The following is a 16,627-nucleotide window of genomic DNA, read 5'->3' on the forward strand; positions in this document are numbered from 1 at the left end:
AGCATATTACATACATCTGAATAGGTTTTCATTTTTCCAGTTAATTGTGTACATAGAGAACTGACAGAAAGAATGAAAATGTTAATATTTATGGATCATAATGAAAACAGTTTGCTAGATACATATCCACACACTACAATTAACAGGAGCAGTGTATGTGTGTATAATTTCAAATCTTTAATCCCTGAACGAACCAGTGGAGATAGTGAAAATATATTCACTATAATGACGCCTGTGAAAATACAGTGGATTTCATGTATAGCATATTTTGTGTGGGAAAAAATGTTCCCAGACTTCTGTAGTTTACCTATCCAACAGTCTATATGTTTCTTCACATATTTTACTTGTTAGGGGGAAAATAACGTTCACCTAGGGTAGATTTGCAATTTTCATATCCAGAAATATCCATACACATATGGAAGGTTTAACCAAGTAATATGACAGGGTTTCAAGAAAAATAATCGACGCTGCATTGAAAAAACTCCGTCTAGTTGTTGATTTGTTACATATCAATAGATGAGAGATTCGTGGATCTGATTACAATATAATTAGTGTTTGTGTGAGCACTGTTACGTCTGTATCTAGACACGCAGCACCACAGGTCCGTATAAAAAATGACATTGTGTAGGGAATAAATCGTATCTAATATACACACTGGTGGTCACTTGTTTTTCAGAGAGTAGAATCAAATGACCTACAATTTTATTTTACAAACCAAGAAGGAGGTGCTATTTTTAAAAACAGCTTCTGGTGGTCTGAACCCAGCAAACATTTCGCCCTGTGCCTGATTAAAACGCATCCCAGTGCTGAAATGTTTTTTCACGCAATAAATTCACCCCGTTTCCCAACCACTTGTTGTTTTCCCACGCGTTTAAGGAGTAATAGATCTGCGGCCCAAAATAACATTCAAATCCTTCTTAAAATTCGGCATTGTTCAGGGGAAGAGAAAGAGGGCGGGGGTGGAAAAAAAAACCTCCAAAAACAAAACAAAACTAGGATCCAGCCAGAAATCTGTCCGTCTCTGCACTGCAAGGACACACACGTTGTGAACCAAAGCATAAAATGTGTTTCATTATCACATAAAAGGCTCCCGTAGGGAAGGAGAATACAGGCAGGGAATGAGGCTGATTTGGGAACAATGACGCGAGTCTGCGATGCTCTAACCTGTTATGTTCTGTATCACATGCCCATTGTTAAATGGTAGTTTTAAACTACTTAGCGTCTCTCACTCCGCTGATCCCAGCAGATAAGATATAGTTCTGTCCGCATACATAAAAAGGATGTCATTTGGATGCCTGCTTTAGAAGCAGATCCTTTATGTCTTGCCTTGTTCGCTTCGCTCCCTTTCCCCATGGATCGTGCACACACCCAGGGTGGAAAAAAAAAACCCCACCAACAAACAACCACCCCCGCTCGATATATTTATTTCTCCACCACACCAAGCTCTTGCTGCTGGTTTAAGTAACCGTGATCGGCGAATAAACAAAAGTCACTAAACAACCAAAAAAAAAAAAAAAAATCTAGATCCAAATTCCAGGAGGGTAAACTTTCAACACCACGTCATACTTCGGCAAATTGACACAGATATTAGAGTGCGTCCCTTTCCGCTTTTTTTCCCTTTCGAGCCATTGTGCTTAACTGAATTTTATAAAGCTGATCGATATCTTGGTAAAATATTCATTTTTAAACTAGCGGGCAGTGAAATCTTTGCTTTGTGCTAAAGTCAACAGTCGCACAATTTGAGCTCCAATAAATGCCGCGATGCCACGAGTAGTGGCAGTTGCTCGAGGCTGCTTAATGCTGGATTGTCATCGCCATGTGCGGCTCAGGGGGCAGCAGGTAGGTGATTTCCATCACTTTTTTTTTTAATTCCAATCTCCAGCTTCCCCATTTCTACCCCCCCTCCAATTAAACCCAGCGAGATAAACAGGGGGGCGATCCTGGGGAATCGAATAGGGCTTTTGCCATCTCTAATTTCTTGGATTGAAGTGGAGGAGGCTGAAACAGGGAATACCCCACGCGTAATGATCTTGGAAGGATTGTTGTGTATTAAGTAGTAGTTGATTACAATTTAAAATTTAAAATTCAATTAAAGGGAAACTCTCCCGACTGGGGGGCACGAGAGGAGGAAGCAGTGAAAACCTGAACCTACACAGGGTCTTTCTACGGCTCAGTTTATGGACAGTTCATTACAAGAAACTGATTTCTCAGGGACTAATCCGCTGAAAATCCGCGAGTCTCGCTCGCATTTAATTTGCGAGTTCTTTCCCGGAAAACAAACCACGCCGTAGCCAGCTCCATCCGAGACAAGCGGGGCTCTGTTGCATTCGACTGAGTTTTATAGCACACGGAATTGTTTTCATATCGATTCACTTCGCTTTCTTTCCTGCTGATTGATCTAAAACATGCTCTTTGGTGTTAATGCCCATCCGAGCTATTTGAATCCTCCCTCCCGCGACCCACACACTGGGATGTGTTATCCCAAACACAGGTTTACGGGATGAAAGCTGTATAGAGAAAATCCGAGCATGCATTTCCACGGGCACTCCTGAAGCCTGCCAGTTTATGAAAACTTCAGGCAAGGCACAACCGAGAAATACAGACCCGACACCCGCCCTCAGTTTACTCGGTGATAACTTTCAGTACGTGGTGGTGAATTTAAAGGAATTCGTGTTAGGCATACGTGCATATGTAATAGAGTTTACTAGATATGAATAGCAATGTAATAGAGTTTACTATAGATGAAAAGGCAAAGGAGATTCTGAAACTGTTTAACGTATTCTCATTCTTAGGATATACAAATCCATATGCATTGAATTATCCTGACAGAGGATCTCAGGAAAATCGATTTTAACTGGTTTGAGGGGGGAATCCTCCAATAAATCCCACAGAAACAGAATTGACCACATTAAAAATAGCATTAGCAAGCGCCACTCTTTAAAGCGGTGTTTGAGGTGCCCCTAGGAGCCAGGGTGCTTGGAGCTTGCAGAAAAGGGTTTCCAGGTCGCTAGTATGTGTCTTTTCTCTCCCAAGCGGAAATAGGAAGGATTATTATTAAAAATCGAGGCGCAGAGAAAAGCAAGATTCGGGGATCTCTTTTATCCCCTTGCGAACGGGTTCCAGGAGCTGCGCGTTTGCAAGCGGTTTCTGCAGCCGCTATCTGACTTTGGCAAACGGATTTCATTTCATGCCGAAGCAAGATGGGTGAGACATTGAAGGCGGCTTACACGGGGTGTTCGGGCACCCTGCACAACAGATCGCCGGTACAAAGAGGCCAGTGTGGTATCGTTCTGAAAATGGTGGGGGCAGCCCGGGGTTTTTCTCTAACCCAGCTCCCACGTGAGATGGCAATGAATAAGTTCCACGTGAAAAGGGAGGCGAAGGGGCCAGTCGCTTCTGATTCCCCCTCGCTCTGACGGATGTGACAGGTTATATTTCCCGAACGAGATGAAATCTGGGCAGGACACACAGAGAGGCTAATGGTTTTTAAATAATTAATAACCTCCCCGTTCCACGAGTAATGCTGCTCCTCGGATTCCTCAATTAGTTGTCATTAAATGAGTGTCTATCCACGTACTGAACTTGGGATCCTTTGCTGGGGGGGTGCGGGGGGGTGAATGTGTGTGTGTGTGTGTGGGGGGGGAATTAACCTCAAGTCAAGCCCACTCCAGGACTGAATTAAATAGGGAATGGCCTTTGTGATATTGGTTCACAGCTAGGCGGTCCCTTAATGCAATGGTACTTTGGAAAGAAAGCTAGCGTTTTAAAGAGATCTAATCTGCCAAATGGCCAATTTACGCGCCTGATCTTTATCGTGTCGAGGCTCTCCCCCACTTCGGCCCCTGTTTTTTTTTTTTAATTAATACGACACAAATAAATACATCCTCGCTTCGCGCCGCGTAGGAGAAGAGACGCAGAGAACGGCTGGGTGACAGCGCTCAGAACCGGCGGCGTTTCGAGGGGGGCATCGGCTGCTCCCTGACTCGGAGTCCCAACAGCCTGAGTTAGTGGGGGCCTGCGGTGGGATCAGTGTGAGAGGCCCCTCGCCTCAAGAAAGCCGCCGCCCCAGCCTCCTTTTCTGGTGAGAAAGAATGGACTCATTGCGCCCCGCCCCCCAAATAAAACAGGTTTACACCAGCATAACCTTTCCAAAGTGGGGCGCACGCGGATGCACCTAATTCACAGAGGACTTGACAAGACACCTCAGGTGCACCCCCCCCACACACACATTTTCATTTCTTCTAGCAAAAAGAATGGACTTCCTTCCCTCCCCCGCCCCCAACTGGATTGCCAATGTGCAAGGTTACTCTGATCAATCAAAGGGGGAGAAGGCACTTTTCACCCGCCCCTCTCCCTGCCCGACACCCCCTCCCCTTGTCACAAGAAGAGAAGAATAAGAGGAGCGGGGTTTCAAATGTCACAGCGCAGGCCCCGAATGCCTTTAGCTGGGGACATCACAGGCTGACGCGTCTGCAGGGCCATGGCAACCCCAGGCGAGTGCAACCTTTTCCCTTTAACTTTGTAACTCGGTTTAATGACACGGCTTGCCAGGCCCTCCCGGGTTTGCATATTCCAGCGAACAAAATCCGAGGCCTTCTCCAGCCCCCACCTCCCCCAGACTGTATTCCCGCTGGATGAAACGGCACCAGAGATCCGGGACTCTGTTTGACCAGCTAGCTAACGCCTGTTTCCACCCAGACTTCCGAACTGGTTATACTCCAGGATCAGGGGGAATGTTTTTTTTTTGTTTTTTTTTTGTTTTTTTTTGGGGGGGGGGGAGTACAGGGCCCGTCCAATCAAACTTAATCGCTTTTGTGAAGTCTAAAGTCCGTTCAGCTCATCCAGCCAAAAGGGCCTAAGTTACATTAAAACTTGTCTGAAGATGCAAAGTCAATTTCTCTAATCACTACAGTTAGATTAAAGGCAAAAATCGAGTTCTGTATTGCAGCGTGGTTGCCTAGTAATCAAAGTATTCAAAGTCGCCTGCTATGAAAAATCAGTTGAAAGTGTAATAATGACTTTCTCTAGCGATCATGGTTAGCTCTCTACGGCCGAAATCATCCCAGAGGATAAAATTCGCTAAAATCACGGCTCCATGTATTTAAACGTGTCTATTTATGAATTTAATCACGAGTTTCACTACCCCACAGTGAACATCTAAGGCCCCAAATATCTGCAGCGCTCCGTGTATTTAACTTGTCTATTTAAGAAATGAAAAGCCAGTTTAATAGTGAGTTTCACTATTCAGAGTTAAGATCTGAGGCCAAAAATCATCTAATTGTGTCCGGCACTTTTTCCCCCTTATTTCCCGTCCAAAAAAAAAAAAAAAAAAAGCCACCTCTTTAATTGTTTGAGCCTGGTAATGACATGCAGAGATGGTCTCAAAAGACACCAGACATCAAAGCACAAAGAAGATGACATATCCAGCAGTTTGATAAGAAAGTCACACTTCCAACTTTTAAAGAGAACTGCCTGGGTCTCTGCTGTGAACCTCTTGTGTCAAACTTTCGCAAAGTGTGTTGCGCTCTAACCAGCCAGGGAAACCACCCCGCCAGGCCTTTTATAATTCTGTGCAAAAAATGCATTTATTGATAATCTTAAAAAAACCGTGGGGGTAAAATGAGACTAATTATTGTCGGGGTAACAAGGAGTGGAACACCCAAGTAGAGGATGAGCCGGTCTCCTGGGAGACTGATGGAGACCTATTTTACAAGCTGTAATTCTGCTTTAGACTATTGCAGGCTAAAGTCAGTTCACATTATCCTCTTTCTTCTAGAAATATTCCTAATCCGATATTTCGGTGGGGAGAAACTCGCTTCTCCTCCACGGTATATTGATCCGTAAACCGCCTAAAACCAGGTATGGGAGAGAGTGTATGCTCAAATAAATTTGTTAGTCTCTAAGGTGCCACAAGGACTCCTGTTCTTTTTGCAAACCCTTTCAAGTTTGCTACCTATGCAGTGTATAACCTTCAAACAAGTAAATATTAAACAGCATGCCATTTGATGATTTATAGTCTGCTGGCCTGTTATTTCCTTGAGAGATTCCTCGCCAATAGAGCTAAAAATGGTTTCTGGAAAAGGAGTACGTAATTTCTATTTTTCTATTGGGGGCATTTTTTTTTCAAGAGCGCCTTTGCATTTTGCTTTCCTGGGGGTGTGGTAATATTCATGAACTAGTCAACGCAACGGAAATGGTTTGTTGTGGAGAACATTCGGAAAACGATTCATCCGGAGAAACATGGTACCTGATTGCACGTCGAATCGGACGTGTGAACTTTATGAGTCTAGGATTCCAAGTCATTTTGCAATTTGGGAGGATGGGAGTTGAAATAAGCACAACAAAAAACATTGCTAGGTTTGATTTTGTTCTGGAAATAAGGAGAGTTCCTTTTGAAGAAGACATTTCGTTAGAATGTCGGTAAAAGCATAAGACAACTCAGGAAATAAACTTCCAATTAATATGGCGAAGGGAGAATATAGAAGAAGTTAAATGCAGAATGTCTGTCTTTCGTTCGCTACAGATGATTTATCCATTCAAAGTATTAATGAATCTACGGCACTGGAAAAAATTGTTTTTTTTAAATCGTAATTTTAAAATACAGGGATTTAAACCTAACGTCCTTGATAATAACCATACACAATCTGAATTAAAACCATTTCTAAATTCATATAACACAGGAGAGTTTTTCCACAGTTTTGCTGAGTTAAGCATTAATCTCACCTCAAAGACTACGTTGGCATATGACTAGAGAAACTTAACATTTAAAATCCTCACACGAGGATATGCTGCCATCCGTTTTAAAGGCGAAATCTTCCTGGATCTCAATGCAGGCTTCTGCGGAAGTAGAAAAAGAGATGGCACCAGGGTTGCTGCTTCTAATGGCAATTACATTAAAACAACCCGAAAAACCCTGTTGCTTTGGGAAATAGCATGATATGAAACCAGAAGGGTGAACACCGCGGGTATTCGGTTGTGTTTAAAATTCATGACTTAGCAGGTCGCTTCAGTTTTTGAGCTGGCAAGAATAGGACACTGGAATAAATTCGTTTTCATGTTTTGTTCCTCTGTTCACACCGCATTTCATAGTGTCCTTCCTCACCTTATCTGGAATCCCGTATTTATGTGTTAAAGGTCTCCTAGATCTCCCTGCAAGGACGAGCAATCCTTACACCGAATTCTATTCTCGGCTCAGCCACCGACTCCCCCCTGTGGCCCCCCCAGGTTGCCTCAGTTTCCCCATCTATAAAACGGAGCTAACGATTTGGCTCTTCTTCTTTCGAGCGCTTTGAGACCTAGGGCTGAAAAGCGCCTGTGTCAAAGATCAGGGAACTCCACAGGACTCTCAAAATTTTCTTCAGTGGCCTCTGGGTCAGGCCCTGAAGAATTCAGATGATGCTATTGAAGGTTCGAATGGCGTGTCCCCATTAATGACCTTATTTGTAAATACCTCCATTGCTGTATATTTAAACACTATTCCCCTCCCCACCGCCATCAGGGACAAAAATCTGGGGGCGCCTTTTGATCCCTGTGCCACCTGGTTCCTGAATCAGTCGGTTGGAAATAATGCGGTGCTGTCACGAGGTATAGATCCACTTTCTAGCAGTGACTGTAATTTGGAGGTCCACTATATGCAAAACAGAAGAGGGCTGCTGAAAACACAAGCTCCCGTTGTTTCTGCTGTGGCTAACCATTCCCGAGTCCCAGACATAACACCATGCTTTGACAAGCCACAATTTGCTTCGGGCTGGAAGTTCTAGGGGGTGGAATAATCAGGTTGTTTTTTTAACCCTTTATTGATAGTCTATTTATCCCGCTGCTGTTTTTTGGAAAGACATCAAAACTAGCCTTTAAAAAACCAAAACAAACCTCTCCCCCTCGCTCATAAACCGCTCTTATTTTCCAGATCTCTCCTCTCCTTTATTTATTGATGTGCAGGGTTGGGGTTTTTGGTGTGTGTATGTGGAATTGAAAATATTGTAGATGGCAAGCTGAAAAAAACCCACTCAGCTGAACGCAGCAGCTGGGGAACATCTGGCGGGGCTTGGAGAGCGCACTGGAAGTGTGTGTGGGGGTTCTTAGATCTGAAAATGTGGTCGATCTGTGCGCGCAGGGAATGATGGAAACTGTAGGCTGCTTTAATAAGCGACGGGAGAGGTGTCTCCCAGTGAACTCTGCCTTACCCTCACCTGGAAGACTCGCTAAATAAGGGCTGAGGCATTAATCGCTTTGGAAACCAGGAGAGACTTTGCGCGTGCATCTGGCTGTCATACCTAGGAGCCCCCAGCTTCCAAAATCAAACGCAAACCCGCGGGTGGCCGCGTCTATTCAACCTCCTCCTGCAGCTTCACAAACTCCCCGGGACCTTAAAGCGCCCAGGAGAGCTATTTAGCCAGCTAGGGCAAGCGAACCGGGGGCTTCCCATTGCTAGATGCTGGCGGTGTTCCTGCAAGAGGAAGAGATCATTAGACCAACACATTGACCCGGTGTCATTCAAGACGTCAGCCAGGGCGGCAGAGAAGAGGGGAACCCATTTAAACCATTGATCGTTTCGGATCAGGACAGTGTCGCTAAACAGGGGGCTTCCCTTCCGAATTGTTTCTGGAGGTTTGGCAATCAAGACATGATTGCCATTGATTTAGCGTGTTCCCCATCAGATCCCCCAAGCTGGATTGTCACCTCTTGACTGTTTTGTCCCAGGAGGGCTCGCGTTACCTTTCTGGCCCGGAAACCCAAACTCAGAGCTGCCCCTAGTTCAGCAGGTACCCCCGAAACCCCAAGCTGTCCCCACTACCCGCAACATGACCGAAAGCTTTTGAAGCGGAAACTGTCCGGAGGGGAATCGCTAGGCATAGCTTTTGTGCCGGCCCTTCAGAAGTCCTAGGCACGCCAAAGGAACGAGCTATAGGGCAAACAGCTCCTCGCCCAGCCCTGTAATGACAATCAGTCCCGCAAATAAGCACCGGGATACAATGACAACTGCGCTCCTGTCAATTAGACCGTGCACCGATCTTTTTTCTTTTATAGGCAAATCAAAGCGCCTCTCCACAGCCCCAGATCCTTTTCTATCTCCTGCGCCATCAAGCCATTGGACGGAGTTTATCTCAGGTGCCTAACCTGCCGTTATCAGCATGCCAGACTCATTTAGAGAGCTCGGCTCTGTAACCGGAGACAAGGGTCCATTGATTGTCTGGAGCGGTGTTTAGATTCTGCCCTTCCTTTGTCAACAACGAAAACTAACCTGCCCTTGTCCCCCTCTCCACCCCATTGAATCGCGGCCTCGCTCACTTTCAGCCTGCATGCACCTGGGTCTCGTTTGCTTGCTGAAATACATGTAAAAGGGACCAAGAACAAAGTAGCAGATCCGATGAGGGAGAGGGGTGGGGGACCGGCACAAACGGATTCTTGGAAAGAGAAGTGAACAGCGGAGGAAACAGAAGTTGCAGTGGCTTTTGTTTTTAGGACCCCCTCAAGTGTCCCTACAGCTGTTTTGCAGAGCGATGCTAAATTCGGGAGGGTTAGATGCTTTGCCCTGGATGTCCTTCTCCACCCTACTAATCAGCTGCCCCCCAAACGCAGAGAACCAGCTTGACATTTTGCCCAAGGATGATTGTTTATAGACGGTGACTTCTTACTGACGATCCCGCATCGTAAGTCCCCAACACCTGCGTAACTGCAAGGATCGACAATGGAGCGGGGACATTCGCATGAAAGTTGAGGGCAACATTCTCTGCTTTACGCGCTTTGGGGAGAGACGGGCACGCGGGGGAAATCCCGGGAGGAATGGAAGCAGCGAGGAGGACATAAGGGTGCCCTCAGTTTTTGCAAGAGAGAGAGACACCCCTGAAATCAGACAGGAGCTTTGTGTTAAAAAAGAGCCCCCAGATCGCTAGTGGAATGAGTGCCAGAAATAGAAACAATCACCCGAGGAAGAGGAAACCTTTTCCCCGGGACAGAAACTGATACTTTTACCGGTGGAAATCAAGAAAGTAGCTAAATCCGAGTGAGGACATGTGGGCTACAGTCTAGTTTTATATAGAAGGGAGTTAAAGCATAGTATTAATAGCTTAGATGGATAGATTTTCTATCCATTAATCAAAGAAATGCATGGCTAGCATATCCGAAAGTAGGTCCTCATCCCACTTTTCTCTTGCGAGGAATACATAGCGATGGCCGGAATTATTTCCCTTATGATCGATAATAGCAATAATCAGCGCTGCGTGATGAATAAAGCCAGTTGGGATTGAGTAGTTTTTATCCCTCAGTCATTATTTCACGCAATACAAAAAGCAGGGACCTGTGACAGAACATAGGGGAAGGGTTCCTTAGGATTCACTTCTCTTTTCTTCCGGATAAACTTTCTTTTGACGGGAATGAGTTTCAAAGACAGTTGCACTGTTTCCTCCCAGCCAACAAATTCTCGTTGCCAGGGGTGGATTTGCTGGGAAGTTTTGTTGAGAAATACGGGGCCCGATCCTGCTTCCAATAATTGTCTATGGCCAGACTTGGAGGGGAAAGCAGGAGTACATTATTCGCCACAGTTGTCACCGCTTCTGGAGTTAAAACTGAACCAAGAAACGTCCTAACTCCTGGCTTTGGCTTCAAGGGTCTTTTCTGACTACTTCCCACTTTCATTTAACCCCTCTAAAGACCCCGATAGCGTAGCTCCCAGGTTCGCCGAGCCTTGGGATAGAAAAGCGATTCAAAATAGGGTTTCACCCGGCAGCATTCCGGACCTGACACAGTCTAGCCCTGCGCAGGAACGGAGAGTGGTCAGCAGAGTTTAGTTCACAAACGGCCGGGCACAGATGTCAATTAGGAATGCATCCAGACCAGACCTAATGTAGGTCTTTACTCCCACGGGGAGTCCCACTGATCGAGGAGAAGAACGGGAGTGAGCCCATCAGGTTATTGTTTAATCGGACAGAACGTCCTGTCGCTCGCCTCTCCTGGCGATGACACCGGGGCAGGTGAAGGATTGTTCGCGCCGCGTCATTGTGCGGGACTTTTTTGCACAGGTGCTTTTGAGGCGGCCTCTATGTGTCAGGTACAACGCCGGGCGTTCGCCTGTGTTCACGTGGAAAAAAAACCCCAAACAAAACCACCCCCCTCCAGCCAAAACAAATCCAGGACTGCGGGAAACTGCCACCCAGGGCTATTAAACAGAGATCAAAACATTTAAGCAGCCCCTCATCTCTGGCCTTATACACACGCAGAAAGAAACTAGTCTGTGCGCATAGGTATCCCAATACACGTGCGTGTTTTGTATCTCTCTCTCTCTCACACAAACACACCTGTATCAAGTCCATTAATGTTAAGCCGAACTTTAAATGTGTCTTGACAGACTGGCGGGTCGGGGTGGAAGGAAAGAATCCAGACCAGAATCCTGCACCGGGACCCGCTGGCCCCATTGTTCCAGCAGATCCTGTTACAGGATACGGGACATTGGTAATTTAGGGACTGATCCTGCCCCACTGAAGTCCAGGGGCGCTTTACCATTGACTTCAACAGGGTGAAGCCCGAGTCCCTGAATTCATTGCAAGTTTCAGAGTAACAGCTGTGTTAGTCTGTATCTGCAAAAAGAAGAACAGGAGTACTTGTGGCACCTTAGAGACTAACAAATTTATTAGAGCATAAGCTTTCGTGGACTACAGCCCACTTCTTCGGATGCATATAGAATGGAACATATAATGAGGAGATATATATACACACATACAGAGAGCATAAACAGGTGGGAGTTGTCTTACCAACTCTGAGAGGCCAATTAATTAAGAGAAAAAAAAAACTTTTGAATTCATTGCCTGAGTCAGTAGCCCGGGACTGGATGCAATCTGGAGGCAGTAAGAGCGAGTTTGATCTTTGCTCAGTTGTACTTGGGGTGTGTGTCTGTGTGTGTCTGTTCGTGCGCGTTTAGCGCAACTCCAACCCCAGCGATCGCAAAGTAACGGTTAAAAAAAAAAAAGGGATCAAAATCTCCTTAGGAAGCCCCGTACAAAGCTCGGCGCATAAGTGTCCCGCCGTGCATGAGCGGAGGACAATGCAATTCAGATACGCTCCGTCTTGCAAAACTATTTCAGGTGGAGGCTGCTGATAGCACCAGGGTAATGCCTTTCGCTGGAAACGTGATTTTAAATAAGCATCTCTCTGCTTGTTCATTACAGCCGCGCGGAAGGCGGGTGACGTGGCACTGTATTTACCGGTGTAGCCAAGCATGAAATTGAATGTTCAAAAAGTTTTTAGCAAATGCAAATCGCATTAAAACACAAGCACCAGCTGACCTGGGAGACTTGGCTCCTAGAGAGAAATGGAAAGGAGATCGGGGACCCGACCTATTTTAAACCGCTCTCTATTTTCCCACACGAACTTTTTGTTCCCCTTTTCTTTCCCCCCATGACAGAGGAATCTCACCCTCGTGTCAACAGGCACTTTGGAGAACGGGTGAGCCTGCGAAAGTTACCCAAGTTAGCCAGAAAAGCACAGAACGCTCCGCGATTCTCACCCCCAGGATCACACCAGGAGGGGAGCTTTCCCCACGTAGAGTTACCCCCCCCCATGTCCCTCTAGTTTGGCTCGGGAAAGCTATACTGACAGTACAGTGCAGTAAACCCACCCGCTGCCTCGGGAACAGCTGTCAGATTTAGGCTGTTAAGTGCACACAAAAACGTTACAAGGATGGTGTCTTTTGCCGCACACAAAAGTTTGTTCAGGTAGATCCTCCACGGATCCTGCTGCACACCCAGTTCGCGGGGGAATCCCCCATTTGGTCCTCTGACTGCAATGGTAGAGGCTGGAGAAGGAGGACAACAATGGATTTCCCCCATTGCCGTTCATTGGACAACAATCCACAGGACAGGAGTTACCAGAACAATGGGTTTTGTTTGGAAAAAACTTTGTTAGCCAAATTTGGATGGCAAAATAAAATCGTGGGAAAGACGGAAGGGAGCCAAGGGGTGCATCCTAAAACAATAATCTGGCAAGGATAGTGAAATGCCCAGTTTTGAAATCGTATCTAGCAAAGCCAGAGGTGCAACACAGCTTGCATTCGTTTTATTAATACAGAATTATTTAATACCCTTCACTGGAGGATCTAGCCAGATATCACAATGTCTCCAGAACTACTTGGCCACAGACTAAACCGGTCTTTCTTTCTTTCTTTCTTTCCTACCACTCCCTACATTAGCGCCTGACTTTGGGGTTTTATTTCAGGCTAACCTCCCGCTGAAGAGAAGGAAGGATTGGTTTTCCGCTCAGTCACACCGGTTACTGGTGTGAATTCCCCCGATTCCAGCAATTTGATGTACTCTGAAATCCTGGGAGTGGTTCCAGGCTCGGCCCCTGGGTGAGGGATCGGGCCCCTCCCATTGTGATAAAACCCGACACAAGCCATTCTGCCGAAGACAAGGAGATTTCTCTGCAAACGCGACCCCGTTTTGGGATGAAGACTCGTGTAAAAGCGTAGCCGGCACTTGGAATACAGTGAAGCGAATGTAAGCGGAGATTAAAGCGCATGTATGATTTATTGTTTCAATAAAAGGACACTGGTTTAATTTGGATGACATCTGAATGCGCACCCTCCTCTTCCCTCCCAACCTCTTCGGGAAATCGGCACTAACAAAATACGATCATTTCTCAGAACTGGAGAAAACGGGTCCTTTCCGGCTCCCTCCCCATCCCATAGTCCACTCCAGCTCCCCCAGCCCCCCCCCAATTTTGTCACATGGTAAAAGTTTTAAATATTTGCTGAGCCCCTCTCTTCTGGGTCTCCTTCCAGAAGCCCCCTGCTCCTACCGAGTTTGGGACAGTCTAGTTTCCACTCCAAAGCTTAATGGTAATTGCCACCTGCAAAACAAAACAAACAAAAAAAGCCCTTCTTTCTTCTCAAAACAGACCTTCAGCTGCCAAAAGGCTTTGTCAATAAAAAGCGAAAAACAAACAATGAACCAACCCCCCCAACCAAACAACCCCCCCAAAAAACAAAAAACCACAACAAACCAACCAACCGCTCCTCCAAAACCACCCCAAAATAAACTCACCAAAACCCCCAAACCCAAAACAAACCAACCAACCCCCCCAAACAAACCAACAAAAAAACCAAAACCAACCAAAACCAACCCCAACCCCCGCACAACAACCCCCCTCCCCTCCAGGTGGGAGTCTCCCTATATCTGTGGCGGTGACATTCATAGAATCCACCTAACCTGTGTTTGCTCCTAGGAATCCTTGGGACCTTCACAGCAAAGTGGAGAGGAGACAGCTGAGGGGCTGGGTTTTGGGAGCTGTGCCCCCCCCCCCCCAGTGATGGCTGCTGAGTTCCCTTTTCTTCCCTGTGCAAGTAAGTCGGCCTCAGAGCAGAGCGAGGATCTGGAATTGTAAAGGGACCAGCAGGGAACTGACCAGGGAATAGTTTTCACTCAATTCCCACGTTCTCTCGGATTTCTCTCCTTATTCCCTGGAGAGCCACCATTCCCCCCAGCCTGTTAACCGGGGACAATGAGTGAGAGCCTCGTTTAATTTAATTTTCCTGTCAGCCTAAACAGAACTACATTGTGAACCTTACACCGACTCATACAGAGCGGGGCTGCTTGGTGTCGCCATTTGCACCAGAAAACCCCCCAAAGAGACGTCGTTCTGGGAACTGGCATCAGGCTGGCATCAGGCTAGAACCCAATGATGTTTTCCATTTGAGAACGGTGCCCCAATTGTCATTGATACATAGCAATCGTAGATCCAGCACCAGGCTGCAATACCGGGCATGGGGCTACACACCAACCCAAACCTGCAAACCCCTAGAGGGGAAAGGAAGAGAGAGATAACAAAGGAGGAAACTGTAGATGAGCCCAATCAGAACTATTCAACACAAACGTGTCCAGACAGCATGTGACACAACCTGGGATATAGAACGTTTTCCTCAGTGCAGATGATGGATGGTTACATTTGCCATTCCATCCCTCCAGTGGGGTTCATTTGAAAGGACTGAGTAAGATGTCTTGGAAATGCAGCATTGTTGAATTATTCTGCCATCGAGGACCCGACCCTGACACACCCAGGCAATAATAAAACTCCCATTGACTTCAAATAGTAGAAAGGATCGGGTCCCTTAGCTCCCAGCAGAATAGCTTACTGCTAAGTTCTTTTCTGCCCTACTGAATTTTATCACTGTTTGTCCTTCTCAGTGGGGGGGGGGGGGGGAAAGTATCACTTTATAAAAATACTACTTCCATGTTTGCTGTTTGAATCAACTTTAGTGTTTCCAGGAAGCCTTGTATTGACATATCTTCACCACAGCCATTCCCAGCCCTTAAATTAGTTGAAAATAGAGGCTTATCAGTCTAAAAAGTAATAAGTGGTCAGCAGCAAAGATATGAATGTGTTTATTGCCCCATCATCCAGTATCTCAGCCTAGGAAAAGAAAAGAAACAGCTTGTGTTTGTAGAAATGCCTCCTGCTTTCATCATTTAAAGGAAGGGCTACCTAGGAAAAGTGACAGTCTTATTAATATCCTTTGTGTGATTTCAAAATGAACAGTAGGAACTTGAATTAAGTAACTGTTTTTAGTGCACATATGTTTCCTTTTAATATCTCTGCTCTCTTCTGTACTGCAGACATTAATCTCGTAAATGCTTTTTTTATTACAGTCAGACTAATTTCAGCCCAGACTGTTCAGTTAATTGACAACTGACGTGACATAGGGTACTTAATGTGTCTCTTTGTGTTCTTGGGTTCATGCAGCAATATTTTGGGTGTCTCCCTGGGACATGAAATGCATTTCTAAACTTTAAGGTTCTGTTCATAAATGCATTTGAAATACATTTGACATGATCACTACATGCAGCGACAATCTCTAATTGTGTAATGCATTTTAAACCAGGCATGCTACTGCAAACTGCTAGAAAGGACAGCATGTGTAGATATTACAGAAATATGCCTACACTGGTCTAAAATGTGATTTTTCTGTAATAAAGCGTGCTGTTAACAATCCAGAAAATTGACTAAATACAAAATGGAATCTCATATACATTTTTACTGCATGCAGGATGTAAGTTCTTGTGGACACTAAGATATCTTTACACCTCTATGGGAGTGTGAAATGGCCTTACTGACGGGTGCATACATTATCCCTTCCCGCAGCCGGTGCTTTAAGGCATATTTACATTGCCAGCGTGGTGGAAGTGGAACTTCCTGTAAATGAGAATCGGGCCCAATATGTATAACAGAGCAATTCACTGCACTCTACAGAGATACTTCTTGAGACGCACTTCCTTTCTAGACATCTTTTAAATGTAAAGATTATCAGAACAAAAATGATTTCTCTCACTTCAGCTGGAAGGAAAGAAGAAACATGAGTAAATATGTGTTACATAGAGTGAATTAGAATAAATGTGATGTTTTGGCTGCGATTCCAGTTTCAGACTGAGGACATAAATATGAAACAAGGTTAGAGTAAACCCATTGCAATTTAGGATAATGATAAATTAATTGGTATGTATTAATCTTCATATTTCTTATTTTAATAATCCCAGAAGAAGTCTATGGTAGGTATAAGCATTGTAGAAAATATGTAACTAACTGATATTATTGCTGCTGTATGTATTTCTTAATAAATTCCCAAATACCATCTCAGTTTGCC

General features: G+C 45.4%; 1 long non-coding RNA gene across 1 annotated transcript; it reads left to right on the forward strand.

Annotated features, from left to right (window-relative positions):
* Positions 1–1,608: 1,608 nt before the first annotated feature.
* Positions 1,609–15,182, forward strand: LOC128834721 (uncharacterized). The gene is made up of 3 exons (XR_008444475.1): positions 1,609–1,839; positions 13,207–13,487; positions 14,215–15,182. It is a non-coding gene; the product is annotated as an uncharacterized LOC128834721 (long non-coding RNA).
* Positions 15,183–16,627: the final 1,445 nt, after the last annotated feature.

Source organism: Malaclemys terrapin, chromosome 3 (assembly GCF_027887155.1).
Source record: "Malaclemys terrapin pileata isolate rMalTer1 chromosome 3, rMalTer1.hap1, whole genome shotgun sequence".
In the NCBI taxonomy this organism is placed as follows: domain Eukaryota; kingdom Metazoa; phylum Chordata; order Testudines; family Emydidae; genus Malaclemys; species Malaclemys terrapin.